At 49.1% G+C, this 21,965-nt stretch overlaps 1 protein-coding gene across 1 annotated transcript in view; it reads right to left on the bottom strand.

Moving 5' to 3' along the window:
- Window positions 1–21,965, bottom strand: part of Cdh4 (cadherin 4) — a 465,577-nt gene that overhangs the window by 361,590 nt on the left and 82,022 nt on the right. The window lies entirely within an intron of this gene.

The following is a 21,965-nucleotide window of genomic DNA, read 5'->3' as shown; positions in this document are numbered from 1 at the left end:
ACACTTACCCGAGTACCTCTCCCCTTTAAACGCAGGTCAGTAACACACTGGTTTTCTTGGCTGACTTAACCCTTTTCTGAACGCTGACACCTACCAGGAATGACCTTGCTTTCTGTTTAACATTACTAAATCTGACTCTTCTAGGTCTTGCAACAAGAATTCAAACAAAGACCATTCAAGGACAGGGGTGTCCCGCAGAATTTGCTAAACAATGGGAAACAGGAAATGTGTTGCTGGGGTTTTCTTATTTGTCCTTTGGAAAATCTCCTCACATTAGTTCAGGGACATGGGTGTTCCAATAATCTCTGCATTATAAACTGGAAGCTTTCCTCTCGCCTCTGTGCATTGAAAATGGGAGTCAGCTGGGGGTAGAATATTCAATCTTCCCCTTCAGCTGTGGTAGGATGGGGCTCTGGCTTTCCTTGGTGACCCTCAGAACTAACCTATGTATATTTGGGCATTGGGTTAACCTATGTATACTCAGACTGAATCCATGACTAGCTGTTCCAGCCTCTTGTCTTGGTATCTCTAATAAGGAGTGCCGGATTGTTCTGCAGAGCTGACTGCCAGTTAGGACATCGTCAGGCTTCATTTCCCCAAAGGGAACAGAGTCTTCCCAAGACCCCACCAGACCCAGTATGTCAGCCACAATGCTTGTATACATACCCTGTACATTCTGTCCCTCTTCCAGCTCCTTCCAGAGGCATCTTGAGCTGTTGGGAGTTTGCAAACTCTGCTTTGCCATGTACTAGAAGCACTAATCCATCCACTGGCTAGGGAGGCCAAGTGCCCAGAGCTCCAGTCCTGAAATCTCATTGGATGTTCAAAAACAGCTGGGGCCACTGCAGCTGGAGTCAGGGGGTTGGGGTAGAAGTGGTGGATAGGGTGGGGTGGGAGGGGGCGCAGGTGGAGCTCTCACATACCTTATACACTGTAGAAAACAAAACCCAGGACTCAGAAAAGTTAAACAATGTTAAGTCACTCCAGGACTGTGGTTGAAACACAGATCTCTCTGATCTCCAGTTAAGCCCTCGGGACACAAAGTAAAACAAAAACAAAACCCAACAGGCAACTGTATCTAAAGTCTGTGAACTGTGCCAGCATCAGGGCTCAGCTGGAACACTGGACTGCAAATGATGAGGTCGGTATGGGAGAAGGACACTCTGTATTGTCTTTGCGTCTTTTCTTCGAATCTGTTTTTTTTTTTAAAGAAACAACATCATTATCTAAGCCACCCTGTCCCTCTGCCCATACCTGCTTACAGTGAGTGACACAAGGACCTCCCAAGGATACTCTGCAATGCCACAATATCAAATGGAAAGTAGGGTCTTTCCCCGATGCCAAAGTTCACTCCAAACAGGCAATTAAGACAAGCAAGCATCCTCGGGCTCTTCTCCTAGGTGGGGGGAGGTGGAACTTGGAAGGAGCTTAAGGTGGATGGATGCTCTCTAGGAATGTAGCTCTTTGTATCAAATTTCAGAGAGATTGTTACAAATCTAGAATGAGCAGGTAAACACAGACAGACGCCATGGGATACTCTTGCTCATATCACATGACCCCTGACAGTCACCAGTGACACCAGGAATTGAAGGGATTTGTATTGAATCTATCAGGTGATAGAATATGCTAGAATGCCTGGCCCCAGAGAATCCCTTGGCCACCAACTCTTCCATCTATCTAGCATATAGACCTTGAACAGGGCTGCTGCCTGGGTCAGAGGTCAGGAGCTTCCAGAGGTGATCGGGCCAAGCCTCTAGCCAGCCTCTCCCAGCCCTTGCTTCTCTGTTCTGCTCCCTCAAGCTCTGAATCTCTTCATTCAGATGGAGCCACAAGCCCTTCAATAATCACAGAGCCCTGCTTGCAAAAAAACCCACACTTACTGTCCCTTCCAAATCCCCGGTTTCCTTGGCAACACAGGCACAAAAGGGAGCAGTTTCTGGCATGTGCTGGGGGGCAGGTGGACACAGGATTCTGGCCATCCCATGGCTGCCAGGCTGTCTTCTGCTGACTGACTAGGAAGAGAAAAGTGGCCTAGAAGATTTGCAAAGCCAGCTCTTGAGTGCACGCATCTGTGCCAGACCCAGCAGAAGACAGACCGGAAGACAAAAGCATTAGACGTGGCAAAGTGTGGGTAGAGGAAAGGTCAGGTGGGTCTGCTTCACACAGATAGCATATCCACCTGCATGTGGTCAATGGTCCCTGAGCCCATGTCCTTAACCTGTAAGCAAAGGCTTTCCTCCGGGGCCATCCCATGCACACGGACATTCATGTCCAAGGTCGACCTTTGCCCTGTGGCTCTGATCTTGGCCAGGTGGGCTCTGCTCTGCTGCCACAGGGCTTCCCTTGCAGCACTCGCTCTGTCTCTGCCCCTACTCATCTCCTGCAGGAGACAGCAGGCTGTCCTCCCTGACCCGCCTTTCTCCTAGAAGATGCCCCAGCCACTCCTGTCCCTCTTTTCCTAGGACCTCCCCAGAGCACGTACTTCAGATCACAAAATGGACTGTAGCTAGGGGTCCTCTGCTCACCCCACAGCGAGGCACAGCTGTGGAGGCCACAAACATCAGCCCTGCATGATGAGCCCTGTCAACAGCATCGCCGCTCCTCACCATCACCAGTGAGCCGCAGACACCGGCCCCCTCTGCACAGTGAACGCACATACGACCACACAGCTTCCACCATCGACAGGCCCATCATCCCCCGGCACCACCACCACCATCAGCAGACACCAGCCCTGTATCACCGACATGAATAAAACTGTAGAACCAGTACCAGTATCATCATGCCGTCTCCACCGATGAGGCTGCAGGTACTATTTCTGCATTATAAGCACCGTCGCAGCCACCACTTCAGCCAACAGCACCGTTGCTGGCGCGGCATCACAGCTCTGCCTCGCCAGCTCCAACACGGAATCGCAACTGTCAACTGCATCACCACAACCACAGCCATCTCCATCAGTACCAGCACCGCACCACTTCATCCAGTATTCCTGTATGTTCTTCCGCACACCAACTACGTGATGACTGACCCGTCCTACAGCTCACAACTGGCCTGGTCACCTTTGGAGACTTGCCCCAGGTCACAAGAACGCAGGTGGAGGGACTGACTCCTGAGTTCAGGCAGGAGGATCTCTGAATTGATCATCTAGGACCTCCTGAGACTCCCTGGACTTCTCTGGACACCACATGACGTCCCTCTCTGCAGCAATGCATATCTAGTGTGCGTGACTCAGACAGACAGCTGGTCCTCCCCTCTTTTAGAAATCCTCCCTAGATACATGCAGGGTAAGTCTCTGTTTTGCCTCTCGAGTCTCCTAAGCATCTCACCGCACCAGTTTGCCATTTTGTGCTCTGAGGGAGTAGGGTGTTGCTTGCCAGCTGCAGAGGTCAAGGTACTAACCCCAAGTTCAGGGCCTGCCTGGCCGGATGGGTGTTAGGTATCGCTTGACTTAACCTGAATCCCCAAACACTCCCATACTTTTGTGTCCTACATGAGAGCTCTCTTTGTCTGGAACTGAGAGACTGTTATACTACTTCCTGGAGGGAGTAAGGGCTCTGTGCAGTTAACAGGACTACGAGTAAGGGCTCTATGCAGTTAACAAGACCTGGGTAAAGAGTCTGCACAAACCCATACACCTTCCTCTTTAACGGGGAGAGAATCAAGCCGAGCACTCCTGTGTCATTAAGGTTTTCACACTCCTCCCCCATGGTCTCAACGGCCATTCAAATCGCATCCAAAGAGGAGAATGGTCCCTGTGTTCTGCGTCTGACAGAACAGCCTGCCATCCGTGGTGGGCCAAGGTCACTCTGGTGCGAGTGTAACCAACCACACCTGCCCTTGGCTCCTCTCAGTCTGTGTGGCTGGGCAGCTGGAGATACGGGAATCCTACCTACCGTCTGTCTGAATTGCTGCTTTTTCTCCATTAAGTCCAAAGGACCTGAGAGGCCCAGGGGGCCATTCATTACCGCGATGTAATGGAATCTCGGCCACATTATCTCCGTAGAACAAAGAATATCATTGCTGTTTTTAGAACAATGAAAGAGGCTCTGAAATAAACCTTTAAGAATTCAAAATGAGAAGGGAAAGGGCTTGCCCCTGCTCACTCCTCCAAGCAAAGCAGAGCAAACGCCTGCCTACCTAGACAGATACCCAGAGCTACCGCCACCCCTACCTCACCCAAGGGCTCTCAGCAGGGGGCCACAGTGACTCCAATTGAAGGACAGAGGCCAGGAAGAATGTATGGGCTGCATTGTGACAGCCCTGTTGCTGGGGACCCAGTGGAATGTGAACCCTAACTTTCTCTCTCTAGTGTTTGAACGCTAAGTCTGGAAACAGAATTTTCTCAAAAAAAAAAAAAAAAGAAAGAAAGTGATCAAGAGTTCACACCTGAAATTTTAAAACTCAGAGGGAAACAGCAGATGGGAAAATAAGAGGATTGGCTGGGATGCGACCCCCGGCTGAGCTCGCGATGGTCAGGGGATGCTGAAGGGCAGAGGCCTTGGCTCTCTCATCCTTAGACTCCAGGGCGCCTGAGGAATAGATGTGGGAAGAAAGCATGGACCCATCTGACTGACTAGTAGCCACATCTACCTGGTGCCAAGCTGAGACCCAGCTTAACTCTGCTTTTCCTCATGGAGGAGTGAACACAGGTGCTTGGCCCACCTGTGGGTGGGTGGGTAGGGTAGGTAGGGTGTCCTGTGTCTGGAGGTTCCTCAGGAGGGCTCAGTGACCAAGATCTCTGTGCCTCTCCAGGACACCAAGGGTACCCAGGGGTACTGAGGTCCAGCAAAGTCAGAGGACCAATCCTAAAACTGCTGTTTATGAAACCGGATCTACAGGTGCCGTCTGGGCACAGCTCCTGTGCATCTGGAGAGAGCTATGGAAGTCACATGCAATCCTCCCTGCTCAGACACACGCTCCTCAGCAGGGATGTGTGAGGCTGAGACTGGGGGCTGGGTATGTGTGTTCGGATACAACCCTTGATAGCTTCCATATGAGATATACACAGGGCGGGGAAGGCTGGGTACCTCGTCCTGATGCAGCTGCTGTATATTTGAGTGTGACACATAGAGCATGTCACCAGTCCCTGGCTCCCAAACAGGCAGCCAAGTCACAAACAAGGGCTGGGCCATCAGGAAGATGTGGCACTGGGGCCTCTGGGGACCGTCAGTCAGCCAAATGGTTCACATGCTTAACTCTGGGGCCAAAATGACAGACCAGCAAAAAAATGGATTGTGACTTTTATGAGGAGGAATGGAGGAAAGAAGGGAGGGGAGAGAGAGAGAGAGAGAGAGAGAGAGAGAGAGAGAGAGAGAGAGAGAGAGAGCCTATCCCCTATAGATGTGGGAAAGAGATTCAGCAAGGGATAAAAACATGATTCCACCTCATGTAACCTCTTTAGAGAAAGTTAATCATCTTTGGTCTTGAGTTGATACTGTTGATAAACCCGAGCCAGGCCTGTCACCAGATCAAAGAGATATTAAGTCACCTCCAAGTCCAGGCTTGGTGCCTCTTAGCCTCAAATGACACGACCCGGCACATGTGTTTGGCCCCACTAGGAGCATGGGGATTTCTGCTAATGTCTTCCATTCGGCTCCATGTAGCATTGTTGTGGGTGACCGGAGTCCCATGAGGGACACACTGTCTCCTTCTCCAGAGGTGGATCCTGGTGACAGAGCTGATGCTATACCAGCCTGTTCTGTCAGGAGTCTGCCTGGCACTTGCAGAATGTGACCAGTGCAGACTGAGCCAATAGGCTGGGAGAAAAAGCAGGTGTTTGGAGTTCTGCCAGATGGTGCCCAATGGGACACCAGTGCCACCTCCCCAAACCCCACGGCTCAAGAGCAGGTGGGGTAAAAACCATCCACTGTATGTCAGGTTCCTGGGTGGATAGGGAGGCTGTCCTCCCCTACTTGATGAAGGATTTTTCCAGAAAAAAAAAAAAAAAAACAGAATAGCCCAGCCCCAAGACAGCTTCTGTGGTAGCTACTGCACAATGATAATTGGCTCCCACCATCGAGAGACTGAGGGAGGAGGCCCATGGACATGGAGAGACTGAGGGAGGAGGCCCGTGGATACAGAGGTGCCTACCTCTCTCGCCTGCCATCCTCTGGTGCCCCGAGGCTGCCAGCATGGTGCAGCCCAGGCCAAGCCAATCACGGCTGTTCCGGAGCCTTCTGCAGGGCTCTGAGCACCCGGCTGCAATCAGATTACACGCACCAGCGCCCAGCCCTGCTCACTCCAAACAGAACGAATCTATTCATTAACACCAAGGCCAATTAAAAAGTAGGCATGCTCCCAATAAAGAAGTCCCCGAGGCCAGGCTTTCTCATCCTTTCCCAGGAAGCCTCGCTAAGCGACCACTGACCAACGCAGCGTGGCTCCTGGGGAACAAACGGGCAGAGGGAAGGGAGAGGGGCCGGACAAACAGCCACCACTATTCCATTTCCCTAGCGATGACAAGAGGTTTGTTCATCAGCTCCCTGGAACCCTCCAAGCATTAGCACAGTGTTAAGCCCCACACAGCTTGCTTCAGACCAAGTTTTACAGAGAACTCATTTGTGTATTTTCATTAAAGCGCTTAATATCCAAGTGACAGAGATTTAAAAAAAAATCCTGCTTTCCCATTATAGGCTCTATAAAAGCAATACTGTAAAAAAAAAATCACCATTGAGTTATTTACAAAGCCAGAGATGTAATCAGTATTTAAACACTCGCTGGGAAGACCCATCTCCACATCAGTAGCCAGATTGGCAGCTACTATTCAAACACTCTCTGGATCCTAGGACACCAGGCTTCTTCCTTTAAGAATAAAATCTCAGGACCCCCTCCTGCCGTGACCCCCAGGGGTGAGGCCTCAACATCTAGATTGGGACAAAGACTCAAACTACAGCAAGGAGGCCCCAGCACAGCTCTCCGATGTGCAGTGGGGTGTGTGGTGATCTGGGGAGTCTGTAATTCAGTTGTGTTTCCGATCCAGTTGATTACCAGTAGGATGCCTGTCCGGGGGTGGTTTCTAACCTCACTATCTGTCCTCTGTTTAGGCCAGCATGGCAGGGCCTTGAATCTTCTTTACTCAACAGCCGAAGTCCATGGTTTCTATGACTTACTCCCCCCTTTAATTTACATATTTATAGATAAGTGGTGTGTATGCACGTTTGTACAAGTGGGGGTGTCCTGGTCCATTACTTACTAACACTCTCACTTAGACCGTATCTCTAACTGACCCTGAAGCTCGGTTGGCAGCCAGCAAGTCACATTGATCATCCTGTTTAAAACACCCACAGTGAGTTGGAGGCCAACCTGGTCTACAGAGTGAGTTCCAGGACAGCCAAGGCTACACAGAGAAACCCTGTCTTGAAAAACCAAAATAAATAAATAAATAAATAAATAAATACAATAAAAATAAATAAATAAATGAATGAATAAAACAAAACATCCACAGTACTGGCCTTATAGGTATGATTGGCACATCTGGCTTTTTACAGAACTACTGGGGATTTGAACTCAGGTCCTTACATTTGTGCAGCAAGCTCCCTTTCCAATGGAGCTACCCCTCTGACATAAGTAAGTCAGGACTTACTTCTGAGGCTCAGCTTTCTCCAGACTGGGTCAGTGGGAGTCCACCAGCCGGCTCCAGGTGCTCCTATCAGGAGCCTGTCGCTGTGTGAGCATGCCCCAGCGTTCCGCAAGTTTCTTTTGTTGCTTTAATTGGTTTCACTTATAATTAGCTGGGGTTCTGTTTCTTAATCGCTCCCCCTCTGATAGTATCTTGCCATCAGCTTTGTTCATGGCTGAGTCTTAAGCCTCACAAATGGTTTAAGCACAGCTAAGCACCTAAGAGTCATTCACCCACTCTGGGAACACTCAGTGAGGAAGAGGTAGCCATAGACATCTCAGTGGGCTCTCCTGGTGTGCAGGAATTGCCTTCCCTGGGCAATTCTAGCTTAGTCTATTAGAAGACATTGTTCATCTGCCCAACCAGTACCTGGTTGGACTGGGCCAGCTGGGGGCTACTCCAGGCTCAGCTTTCACTAGCTCCTGGCTGAGCCACACATTGCAATGGTGAACTTTGTATGGTCCATCCATCAGAGGATCCTGGCATAGACCTCCACCCATCCATGGCTGGGTCTTGTAATAGCACACATTTTCCATTTTCTTTCTCTTCTATCTCTAGTCTTCCTAGTCTCCTCTTCTGCCTCCTCTTCTTTCTCTTCCTTTTCCTCTACCCCTCCTCCTCTTTTTCCTCTTCCTCCTCCTCCCCTCCTCTTCATCTTTCTCTTCTTCCACCCCCTCCTCCTCTTCTTTCTCTTCCTCCTCTCCTCACCCTCTTCTTCCTCCTCCCCTTCTCCTCCTCCCACTCTTCTTCTTCTTCTCCCCCTCTTCTTCTCCCCCTCTTCCTCTTCCCTTCCTCCTCCTCTTCTTCCTCTTCCTCCACCCCCTCCCCATCTGTAATGATTATTCTCTTTTCTTTTTCTTTGGTCTTTTTCTTTTTGAGATAGGATTTCACTAAGCAACTCAGGCCAAGCTTAAGATCACTATCCTCCTGCCTCAGTCTCCCAAAGCTGGGATTATAGGCATTTCCCACAGCACCCTGTTTCTTAGGATCAGCTCTCTCACCGACTGCTTATACCCAGCCCTCGCCATGGAATCCAGTGTTAAGAGTCCCTAAATCAAGATGCAACCAGACCTTAGGATGCATGATACCCTGTAGAAGCCCAGAGAACTGACTTGGGGCCACACTCTGGGCCATCTTGGAGGGGCTTTGGATTCCTGGAGAAATGAGCAAACACAGACGATACCTGCAGCAAAGTCGTGCTTCAGCCAACACTGTCTCTTACCACAGGGGAGTCAATGTTAGCCTTCTTTCAGATTCCCCCAGTTTTGTCAGGAGAGCCTTGGGCTGCAGAGAGCCCTTGTATAATGTTTCTGAAACACCAACACCGGCTGCTGCCCATCTCACACTGCACCAGGTTTTATTCTGGCTGGGCCTGGCTTGTCACTAGAGACAGCAACCTCATGTCTCCCAGCTTTGGCTGAATACCTCTCACTTGAGGTTGCTCTTGGTCCTGGGACCAGGGTAGGCACTATCTGGAAGCCTCTCTGTGGTTGGATTCTGACCCAGTGGCTGACAAAGACTTTGCATCCACAGAGAATTTGGATGCCCTTAGCAGAGTGTTATCCTTCACTTCTGTGAAGCACCAGGGCTCCCCAGAGTTCTTAATCACCCATAAGTTTGGCCCTCAGGTTCTGGTTCTGCATCTGCCTCCCCAACTCTACCCTGAAACCTTCTACTTCTTCCTAGTGGCCAGGGGCTGCTCCTCCCTGGTTCTTGAGCACTGGACACCCATGTATCTCCTGTTGAGTCTGAGTGTACAAGGTACAAACCCTTGGTATTCTGTTTCCTTGAGAAAAAGAATGTGTGTTCTTGTGTCCTTGGGTGGCCCATGCCTGGAGCTGGCAGCCCTGCCCAAAGATGGGCCTTAGAGTCTATGCTCAGCTCTTCAGGTCCCCTGCCTCTGTCACATTAGCTCTGCCAAGGTGTGAACCCCACCAAAGCGTGAAAAGGACATGTACAGTGGGCACCATCTTGAGCCCTGAAACAGCCAGGAGGCTGGTGCAGAGCAGGCTAGAGAGCAGACAGGTGAGCTAGAACAGACGTGTTACTGGCTGTGACAAAGGCTCAGGCAGAGATAAGCAATCTACGTGGATAGAGATGGAGGGAAAGGAAAGGTCTGAGAGGACGGGTAGGTGGTCAGGGCAGAGACATATGCAGAGGTGACATTTCTCAGTATGACTTAGCAGTTAGGAAGGGCTAGCAGGCAAAGAGGGAAATCAAACAGCACATACAGAGGTCCTGAGGCAGGAGAAGGCACCGAGGATGAGGGGGTCAGAAGGACTGTCAGTGTGCTGTATTGTAACGTGGTTTTGAGGAAACAGTGCTGAGGAAAAGCTGGTCTGCTGTGGTCCTGACTTGGATCCTGGGCTTCAGCACTGCTCTAGCTGGTGACAGGCCAAGCTACAGAGCTAGAGAACTTTGGGGACAGTTACTATGTGTGCACCACATCAGCGAGGCTCACTGCCTGCGTGTCTAGGGTTCAAGTGAATGACTTCTAGAAAGGACATGTTTAGGAGACTCTAGACACGGGTCCAGGGTGTCACACTCAAATATTTTTCTTGATTGTTGGAGCATGTGGTGTAGTGTGGGAGAAAAGGGGGGAGCAGGGGAGAAAGAGGAGGGGAGTGGAGGAGGGTGAATAGGGAAGGAAGGGAGGGGAAGCATGAGAGGGGGAGGAGAGGAGGGGGAGCATGAGAGGGGGAGCAAGAGAAGGGGAGGGGTCAGGGGAGGGGGAGCATGGGAGGGGGTGAGGGGAGGGGGAGCATGGGAAGAGCAGATGGGGAGTACAGGAGGGGGAGTACAAGAGGGGACGTACAGAAGGGGAGGAGGGAAGGGGAGGAGGAAAGAGGAGGAGGAGAGGAGGAGGGGAAGGGGAGCATGGGGGAGTCATGAAAACCTACTAGCCAAGCAGTGAGCTATGGGTCCCAGGACTAACAGCAGAACCTCAGAAAGAGCCACCTCAAGTGTGAGTCCCCAGCAGTCCTGCCCTCTCTCTCCTCCAGTAAAGACAAAACCAGTGCTTTGACAAAGGCAGCTTCTCAGTTAACCTTTGACCACAGGACAGGAACAACAGGTCTGGAGTCACAGGAGTGAGAGCAGAGAGCACAAAGGTCTTCCAAGGAACAAGAAGCCAAGGTCAGGTGCACCGCCAGGGACGCTGGGGCAGGCAAGAGGTTTTTCCTTCTTTTTTTCTTTCTTTCAAAAGAGCACACCAAAGTGTCACAGTGAAATATCCTTTATATACTATCGGAAAAGCTAGACAATTAATTAAAATCATTTTTCAAACGTTTGATACTGGTTATGGATGACAGGTGAACGACTTCATCCACATTTCTCATTCTCTCAGAAGCACAGATATTTATCATCAATATCCTTTATCAATTCACAAATGAGCCTGTAACCATGTTTACACTTTCTGTATTTTTACTTTTTCTCAATGCCGCAGAGCGCAATGTTATAGTGACCAATTGTGCAACAATTTCTGATTAGAATGCTCAAAACATATGAAATTCTATCATTACATAAAGCCAAGAGAAAATGAAACAGATGAAAAATGACTTGACAGTTAAGTGCTGCATCTCATGGTTCCACAACTGTCAAAAGGACAAGTCTGTGGTCAGCAGCCTGCGTGCACACACGCACACGCGCGCGCGCACACACACACAGCATAACACATATGGGCTCAAGTGTGCACACATGCATCCACAGGAGGGGGAGGCCACTGGCATGGCAACCGTAACATCCTACAGCATTTTAGTGCAGAGCAACTTCTCCCAGAGAACAAGGAGGGAAAACCCTCCCATGTTCTGAAGCAAGCCCAGCCTGAGTACCAAAAAACAAGCATAAATAAATAAATAAATAAATAATAAAAATAAAAAAGCAAGCACGCAAGCCACAGCAATATGAAAGGTAAACATTTTTGAACTCTAAGTCCAGAGGGGCTGAATGAAGTATCTGTCGTGGCCAAGCTGACAATCTCAGAGACACAAGTTTGGTTCAACTGCGGAGTGTTTATTAGTAATTCCCACGATCACAGATTAAAGAGAAAACTGCACAGCTATCTTGCAGGAGGGGAAAATCCTGACAGAAGGTTTAGCAAAGTGAATCGGGCAAGGCTTCCAGCATTTCATGAGAGGTGTTTTTAAGAAATTTCCAGCAAACATCATTTGCCATGATGGCCCATCAGAGCCGTCGCCTTTTAAATTAGGAACAAGACAGCTACCCGCTATTAATTTACACCTCTATTTAACATCGACTAATTAACAAGAAAGAAGAACCAGTGATTAGAGAGAGATAATTAAGATTAGCATCACTCATAGACGAGATGATTTTCCACACTGAAAAACTCCAAGCAATCTACGGCTCATAAGAAACCAGAAGTTGAACAGCTTGGTAGATATAGGATAAATTTACAAGCGTCCACTGCATTCAACACAGCGGAACAGGGAGAAGATAGATTTAATAAGGAGTAAGGCGTGGAGTGCTTACAAAGCACCCACGGGAAACTGCAGCAGAGGGTAAAAAGAGAGAGAACGCACATTACAGGGCTCCCAGGACACGTGCACCATCCGAGAAATAACCCTCTCATAAATATGCAGGTTCTTAGCTCTTACTTAATTGGACCAAAGTTTCCCAGAAATCCCCATCAAAGCCTCAGGGTGGTTTTCGAAGCAGGCATTTCCAATTTTCCATGGAAGAACAGAGGCGGTGGAGTCCAGCAGATGGCCTGGGGAGGGCGGGTGGGAATCTGCCAACATTTTATCCAACCTCAGCACGAGAAGAAGCTATTTCCCGTTGACCTGCACTTGGAGGTGGAGAGATCAGAAACCTGTGGTATTTGTTACATTGTTATTGCTGTGACCTAATAGTTAACAAGAAGCAACTTGAGGGAGGTTTCACCTGCTATCTGGCCTTGCTCTCTGGTACCAGGGAAGGTCTCATGCATGGGAGGCTCTTGGCTGGAGCAACAGGGCTACAAGGCTCCTTGCTTACATCTCAGTGCCTTAGAAATGCAGAGAGGTGAAGGCCGGTGTGGCATTCTCCTTATTTTTGATTTGACCCACTTAGGATCCTACCCCACGAAATGGTGGTGTTCACATTCAGGGTAGTCCTGCCTGTTCACTAAAGCCTCTCTGGGCGAACCTTCCCAGACACATGCACAGGTGTCTCCAAAAGACCTCAAGTCAGTCAGTCAGTCAGTCAGTCAGTCAGTCAGTCTGTCTGTCTGTCTGTCTGTCTGTCTGTCTGTCTGTCTGTCTTCCCTTTAAAATGTTTTACTTTCTTTGTGAGTTTCACATCCCTAATTCCACTCATCTCCCCTTCCCCTGTACCCACCCTTTGCATCCTTCCCCTCAACAGAGGAAAAATAATCTCATTGTGAAAGCTGTAGTGTGTCACAGTGTGTGTGTCCACAGTACACCCTTTGTCCACACTTCTTTCCTTGCAATAACTCCTTGGTCTGGTATGAGGCTTCTGGCATCTGCTACTCTATCAATACTGGAATCTCGCTGGGACTCATCTTGGATATCCTGTTGCCTCCCTGTGTCCTGGGGATCCTGTAGTTTTGGATTTGCAGGACCAGCCCCTTCAAGCACTCCAGCATGCTGGGGGAGAGGTTGGGTGGGCCAATTCACAGCCCTGGATTTGGTGAATGGGCTGGTCAGCGTCAGCCAGCCAGCTCTCTTATTCTCGTGCCTTCCTGGCTGGCTCACCAGTAACTCCCTGAAACCAGGGCCAGCTCTACCCTGCTGCCCAGGTGAGGTACAGGGCCATTTCTCTCACTCTCAGGACCTCAGGGCCTGCTCTCCTGCCTGCCATAGGTGGTGAGGGGAGAGGGCAGGATGGGGGGACAAGTTACATAGCCAGCTCTCCCATGCTCACACCATTGGGGCCAGCTCACCTGTGACACCCAATCCAGGGCCAGGCCCCTGGATTTCTTAATCCAGTCAATCAAAATCAACAATGACACATGTATATCCACAAGAAATGCATACCGAATGTGGCATGGCTGGTGCTTGTGACACCTTGTGGAATGTTACATGCCGGGTGCTGACAATCCCTGTAGAGTGGTGCTGCTGCCCAGTCAGCTAAGGGGCACAGCCAGAGACCCTCACAGATGACAGATGATGTGATATCAGCTTTCTATCTCATATTCTTCCCATATCAGTTATGGAAGGACAAAGGACTTAAACGCACCAAAAGCACGAACTTTTCTGAGAGAAATCTTAGATGCAAATGTAATGGAATATTCATATGACCTTGGGTTAAGGGGAGATTTCCGAAACGAGCTACAAAAACCAGAGCATGATCGATTATTTTCCTACACTCAATTAAGAACTAACATTTATCTGGAGACATCAGGAAAATGCTAAGGGGAAGACAAGGGGCTCATTGGAGGTAATAGTCACTATATGCAAATCTGAAAAAGGGCTCTGGTCCAGGGTAAGTGAGCAACTCTGCAGACAGTGACAAAATGCCAATGAAGGAAAGGACCCACCCGGAAAAAAAGGAGACAGGCTCCGCAGGTACGGGCTGGTGTGACCTCTACTACACTCTGGGAAAGCGAAATCACCCAACTGCAAAGCACTGCATTCCTGAAGTCCCTGATGGAAACACTGTGGTGTGGGCTCGGGAATGCATGCAAAAGCTGTCCACACCTGTCTATAAATCCAGTACTGAAGAGGCAGAGAGGGAAGGATCCCTGGGGTGCCCTGGCCAGCCAGTCTAGACCAGTCAATGAGCTCCAGATTCACTGAGAATCCTGTTTCAAAAAAAGAAAGCAAGACCTGGAGAGACACTCAGCAGTTAAGAGCACTTGCTGCTCTTCCAAAGGGCCTGGGTTTGGTTCCCAGCAACCACAGAGGGATGGTTTACAAATAACTGTAACTCAGCCCCAGGGATTGCACGGCTCTTCTGGGTATCTGTGCACATGTGTGTGTGTAACACACACAAAGTGAGGAGGGCTTCATGTGAAACAGGAGCAAAGTCTACTGTGCCTTCACAACTGGACCCTCAGATGCTGGGTGCAAATGCCTGAGAAACTGGCACAAAAGTGTGCAGGAAGGCAAGAAGACAAACCAACTGTCCATCAAGGGAAGGATGGATAATGTTAGAATCTATAGAACGGAACTCTATACAGCAGTGAAAACGGAGTCAATAGCCTCTGGCCAAAGCTGAGAGATAAAACTTAAAAACTCCACATGTGCTGCACACCGTGTTCCCACAGCCAGTGCCTCAGGAACAGGGGCAACATTTATTTCACCACAGGAGACAGTGCTGAGGTGGACAGAGCTTCCAGCTTACATAAGCGCTCTGGCCTCCTGGGAGGCAAACCTAGGAGATGCTCCTGAGTCAGCATGGGAACCTTTCTACCTCTCTGGACTGAAAGCAAAATCCAACTCAGAAGGCAGGTCATGTGACTCCATCTTCATGAAGCTCAGCACAGGATGCAAACCAGACAAGGTGTAAGAGAGGGAAGCGAGGGCTCAGATGCAGGGCAGGGGTTGGGTAGGGCACACTGGGCTTCCTCTGTACTAATGATACCATTCTGTTTTCCTGATTCTTTTTTTAATAAAGTATTTTTCTTTTGTTTTTAAGTTTTAAGATTGATTTTTATATTTAATGTTATATATAATATATAATTAATGTATAATATATAATATGTAATATATATGTAATATGTAATAATATGTAATATGCAATATGTAATAATATATACTATACAATATACAATATATAATATATTATATATATGATATATGAAATATGATATATTATATATATATACACATATATATATACACACACACAAGTATATATACACATATATACACATAGATAGATAGATAGATAGATAGATAGATAGATAGATAGATAGATAGAGATATCCATCTCTGGCTGACTTCATCTGCTTCATTTTTAGCCAAAGTACAATTCTGGCCTCCGTAGGAAGCTTCCCCCATACTGGCTATGTTCTTCTTAGATGACACTATGGGTAAGCCTAGAACCTCTTGGTAGCACTGTCTTTTTTTTTTTTAATCAGTGGGGAAAGGGCAGTGGAGAAATGAGCCAGTTTCTTTCCTGCTTCTCAAAAGACTGAAGCTTCCTCCATGGTCCCTGGTGGCCCCCAACCACAGTTCAGCGCTCGTAAGCGCATGCTCAACGCTGTTTGTTGAATGAATGTGTAGTGTTAATGAATGAATGAGGGTACCACTGTCCAGCAGTAACCCTCGAAACCTCACAAGTAGTAGGAATCTAGAACGAACGCTCAGGATCAGATGTAGCAGGTTTCGTCCACACGATGATCAACTGCAGATGGAGAGGGATCCTGGGTCACCTCTACGTCCTATATGAAAGCAACAGAATCCAGAGCCAGTCCTCAAGCTACCAGGGCCAGGTAACGGCAGGTCGACGTGGGGGCGTGGTCACGTGTAGACAGCCGCACTGTTCACGTTCGGGGGAAGTTAGGAGCGAAGCGTCTGGATTCCCACTCTGCTAGGCGTGCATTGTCTAGAACGGTCTTTTCTTAGGGCCACCAGGCTTCATGCCCTCCAGCCCCAACATGCAAGCCTCACCTCAGGGGTTTCACCTCAAGAGTCTCACAGGAGCCTCACTCCAGGAGGCCCACCCAAGAGGTAGACTGCCCAAGCCTAGCTCTAGGAAACACCCCGTCTGACTCCAGCAGAACCTGGCCAGGACGGACCTGCCCTCATTTTGGGTATTGACTGCATTGCTGGCTGCCGGTTGAGTGTGTTCTCTTTTCCTAGCTCCACTCCTGTCTCAGACAGGTCCACTCTTATGCCCTGCTGATAACACTTCTTTCTATGACCCACAAGACCAACACCCCTAGCATGCAACTCTTCAAGCCTGACACTTACTGTGTTCTTTTCTTTAACTTCTTGTCCCACATAGTCTCTTTCCTGGCTTTCCCTGTTCCTCTAGATTCAGTCCAAATAAATGTCCCCCCCCGCCTCCTCACCCCCACCCCGCAAAGGCCTTTGTCACCTTTGCTGAAGGCAATCCACCAGCCTGCCCTCTACACAGTGGATACTTTCCTCCTCAGCTTCTGTCCCTATGAACCACACTTGCTTGTCTTGTCTCTCTCTGGCCCTTGAAGGAGTGGGCTCCATGGAGGCAGGTACCTTTCTTGCCCTGTACTGGATACCCAGGGCTTTGAGCAGTGCTTGGGCACAGGAGGGAGCCAAATGCTGGGCTGTCTCTCAACAAGTCCTGTTAGCATTTTGTCTAAGCTCCGCTGCCGCACAGTTACCTGGCAACAGCCAGGTGTGCCTGACTCCCTGTAAAAGAGGCTGCTTACCCTCTCTGCTCTCTCTTGCTCTTGCCTTCTTGCTCCTCTCGCTCCTTCCTCACTCTCTCCCCATTTCCCTTCCCACTCTCTCTCTCTCCATGTGCTCATGGCCAGCCTCTACTCCTCTAATTCTCTATTCTCTCTTTCTGTCTCTACTACCCTCTCAACTCCCCTCCGCATAGCATGTCCTGACTAAACTCTGGTCCCTCAGGGGAAAGGAATGCCTCAGCATGGGCCTGCAGAAGCACTCCCTTTCCCCATACCTGACTACACATCCACCAAACATATTCTCTCTCTCCTTATCTTTTTATAAACACAACAAGGCAGAGTCATAGGTACACCAAAGCTCTCTCCATGGACCCTGAATCCCAGACCTGTGTCCAGAGATGATCAGCTGGTGCCCTGGAAAACAGTTCTCTCTCTCTCTCTCTCTCTCTCTCTCTCTTTCTCTCTCTCTCATTCTCTCCCTGTTTCCCCCCACCTTACACCCTGTGCTTGCCTATTTCTGTCACCTGTTGTTTAGCTCATACCCCTGGAGGAGGAAACGGGCTTGGCTAGCCTCACGCTCCATACTAGCCAGAAACTAATGTTAAGTGGGGAGCACAATTGGTCTCAGAAGACAGCGATGGCCAGCACCCAGCAAATGAGAAAACAGAGGCCTGGGAACATGAGCGATTCATGGGCTTGACAACTAAGGCTACATCTGCCTCCCAGGAAAATCGTACCCCACATCCCAGAAGAGGCTGCCTCCACGGGTCTAGAAGGCCTATGCTCCATGTAGCTGGAAAGAGAGGGAAGGGAAGGGAAGGGGAGGGGAGGGGAGGGGAGGGGAGGGGAGGGGAGGGGAAGGGAAAGAGCCACCTAAGGTGGCCTCTCTCTAAATCTCCTTCACTGTGCTGAGGCCATGGCTCCTCCAAACCCCACTTGTACACTGAGAGTGAACCCTGCTTACAGTAAGTATCAAGAATCATTCAGAAGGAAGGACCTACAGCTTACGTTATTGTCCTCGGCTCCAGGGACACACAGTAACCTCTCGGCAGCTTCCCTCATGGAACAGATGTGTCCACCTCTGCCACCTGTGTCTGCCTACACTTTGAAACCCTTTCAGATTCTGAACCCACCAGCTCATCTCCTAACTGCAAGTGTGCCTGGCCCAGGCCTCGTCTTACAGATGAAGCCAGCATGCCCCATCCCCGGGCTCCCAAGCCTCATGCCTCACCTGCCCAGCATGCTGAGTGCACAGAGGTTGGCCGCAGCAGTCTGGCCTGTGTCTCAAGGACTCAGACTATCTCTTGGGTTCAGTGGGAAGAGGAAATCTCTCAACCCTTTACACCTCCCTAGGGCCATTCTCCTGCCAAGAGTTCCTGATCTCATCTTGTTATTTGCAGTGTGTTCCAGAAGGGACTGGTCTCAGCTCTCTTTCCCTCCGGTATTTGTACCCTCTGCTAATCTCATCGGGGTTTATTATGACTCGTTCTCAATAAACAAACAAACAAACAAAGTTCTCGTGGCTGGAGAGATGGCTCAGTGGTTAAGACTAAATACTGTTCTTGCAGAAGAGCCGAGTTTGATTCCCAGTGTGCATGTTGGGTGGCTCACAATCTCTTGAAACTCCAGCTCGGGGGTGTCTTTGTTCTCCATGGGCACCTGCTCTCACATGCATACCCCCCCACACACAGATGTGTGTGTGTGTATATATATGTATGTGTGATATATGTGTGTGTATATAATATGCTATGTATTATTATATATTATGTATTATATACTATATACTATACGCTATACATTATATGTTACACATTATACATTATATTATATATAACATTACAAATAAAAATCAATCTTAAAACTTAAGAACAAAAAAGAATTTTCTTTCCCAGGCCAAGTGCTACATCATGGTGGAATCACCATGTCCTCTGGATTTTGCTCTACACTGCCCACTTCATGTGAACACAGGGCACAGGGCAGACTCCCGCAGGGAGTTAGAGAAGAGTGCACCCTTAGGATTCTCTCTTCACTTTATCTCCAGGGAAAACTAAAAACTGAAGGGTGTGGGAGAGGGAGATGGCTCCCCTAAATCCCTTGACTCCAAAGAAAAGAGCCAACGATCTGCATTGGTGGGTGTGGGCTGCCAGGATCTGAGGTGGTGGTGTGGGGGGATGGGCTGCCTGCTTCATTTGCTACTTTGTAGGACATAACAAAGACTACAGCCTGGACCACAGTACTCTTGGGCTCTACTACTCTGGGGGTGGTGGGAACGAATGGACCTTCTATTTCCAGCCACCCTTGCATGGGGAGGTGCGTATTTTAAAAGCACATGTTAGCCAGACATGGAGGTATACTCCTGCGATACCAGTGCCTGGCAAGGAGAGAAAGGAGAATCTGGAGTTGAAGGCCATCCATGGCTGTAAAGTGAGTTTGAAGCTAGCCTGGGTTACTGGAGAGCCTGTCTGGATAAACAGCAGATGTCACATGTTCATAGTGTGATCCTGAACTGGGACCTATGTGCTTCTCACCGTGACTTTCCCAGGACAGGTAGATGTACACACAGGTGCACATGTAGGGACAATGGGGCTGAGGGAGACTGGCCACCAGGACCCCAGCTCCTACGGAAGGGATTAATAAATAACTCCCCAAGTCAACACAGGTTTCAAGGCTTTCTGAGGTCACCCTACAGTGGGAATGTGTGACTTCATTGCTTGTGTGAGCTAAAAGCTGAGAGGAGAGGTCAGAGACCCCAGAACTTCCTTTAAAGTAATGAACTCCAGCTGCCTGGGAATGAAGGCTGGGCCTGAACTTTGCTGTAAGATTTCTGGGTTCCATGTGAGATCTCTCAGCTTCTGACCATCCAGCCCGCTTTTGACAGGCATGAGGATATCTACGCTCAAGAGTAGTCTCCTTAAGACTCACTTGGCCCCAGGCTCTAGTTCAGGAAGCTCTATAGCGGATTCTGGTGCATCAAGGAGCCAACGCCTCCCTTTTCTCCTACTGGGCCCTGAGCTGAAATTTATGGAAAGCAGTTGGTAGGACGGCTCCCCATGGAGAGGAGGTTTTGTGCAGCTTTACGGAGGCTTCCTCTGCTTCCCTTCTTACATTAATGGGATTGTTCCCTCTGGTAAGAATTACTGTCTTCTTCGGCCCTAGGCCAGGTTCCCTGTTGCCTGAAGCTTCTAAACCCAGTCTATAAAAACAGAAGCAAATCTGTTTCAAGGTGAATTTGGCAGGAGGCTTCCAGCGGACCAGGGAAGACTGAGCATTCTACCCCGGAGCAGAGTAATGAGTGTGGGCATTTCTGTGCCCAGGGGCTGGGTTTCAGGTTTTGCTAATTAACAGTGTGATGCTGATTGGTTTAGAACATTCTCCATCAGACTCTAAAGCGAAGGATAAGGAGGTAACGAAAAACAGTCATTCCGACTTTGCTCGACACACTCGGATGGGACAGTTACTGGGCTGGGGTACAACAGGCACCTTGTTAGGTATGGACTGACCTCCTGGGGGACCCTAGAGTGCATGAGGTATCATAGAGACTTCAGAGTGAGTTTTCCTGAGGTCATGCCCTTGAGCTCAGCTGTAGGCTGGGCATTGGGGATGGTGAGGCTGAGAAGGAGGTACCCATTCATCATTCCAAACCAACCACTCAGAGGAGGGATTGGCAAGGAAGTATTGCTGGGAAATGACCTCATTGGATCAGCTTGTAGGAATCTGTCAAAGTTCCCACGTTCAGACAAAGGAAAATGAGAACAATTCCTCCTGACGGTTGTTAGCGGGATGTTCCCACTGCAGTGGCTGTGGAACCCAGCGCTGCAGCGTGTGCCTCCCGACATCACACACAGAGCTTACATCTCTTGCCCATCCTCAGTATCTACTAAGAACCACCAAGTGGTCAGAGAAGGACCTGTTGTGAGGGACACAATGACAAACAGAAAGCAAACTTGAATTTAAGAGAATAGAGACTGTTCCTGGTTTCCTAGGGACTAAGGGCTTGGCCCTGATGGCACAGCTTCCTAGAAATCTGAACCCTGTGCTACTCCTGTCTGAAATTAGGAGGTGTCGCATGGGGTCATTGTTTTCCTTCCTTCTGGAAACGTGAAGATTGTCGACACTGGGCTCACATCTGCAACTTTCTGCCTGTCCCAAGTTCTTGGTGTCAGGTCACCAAGGGACTGCCAGGACCTTGTAGGAGTGGGAGCTTGGAACCAAGAAGAACCAGCAGAAAAGGCACATAAAGTAGTTTTACCCCAGATGGTAAGAAATACCTGCTGAGCCTCAGAAAGGCAAGGGCAGGGCAGGGTCAGAAGCAAAAGCTTCGCAATGGGTAAGCAGCTAGTCTTGGACAACCACCCTCTGTTCTTCCCAACTGCAATGGCATCTCTCTCCATACAGGTTGGGGAGACCAACAATGTCAGGAAAGATCCAAAGCCTGAGCAAGCCCAGGGTGGCTAGTAACTGAACTCAGTGTGGGACAGAACTTTCCATCAGTCTTCTCCGGGATAGCCTGGGCTTGCATCCGCAGGCTCCCACCACAATGCAGAACTGGTGGAATGTGAAAGTCAAAAGTTGGGGTGGCAATATCAAACAGGGCACACCCCCTTCATGGCTGATGGTTATCCAGGAGGATACATTCAGCTGGAGCTTAACTTTATAACGCACCCTCCCATAAGTCCACCCGACCCCAGACAGCTCTCACAGGAAGGGGTGAAATGCCAGCCAATCTCCGAACTCCGTTTTCCCCCTTTCAAGCCTGTCCAGTCAGTCCCTACCCAGATGCTCAATGCTGACGGCAACTATCCTAAACTGGCTGACTTTTTCATTTGCTTTTTTTAAAGGAATATTTTCTAATAGATGAAAAAATTCCTTTTCATGCTTCACTAATGCAAAAACAGCTGAACCAATTTAGCTCAAACTTTCTCAATAGCTTGTTACAATCCTAATTAAAATATTCACATACGGCGCAAGCTTTGGGGAACATAATATCGCGCTGTCAGTCAAATCCGGCCTGAATATTTACAGCCAGCTAAACAGAAAAAAAAAAATCAACAGCAT

Source organism: Grammomys surdaster, unplaced genomic scaffold (assembly GCF_004785775.1).
Source record: "Grammomys surdaster isolate TR1022 unplaced genomic scaffold, NIH_TR_1.0 238, whole genome shotgun sequence".
In the NCBI taxonomy this organism is placed as follows: Eukaryota; Metazoa; Chordata; class Mammalia; order Rodentia; family Muridae; genus Grammomys; species Grammomys surdaster.
Note: the sequence above shows the minus strand (reverse complement) of the source record. Positions and strands in the feature narration are given on the sequence as shown.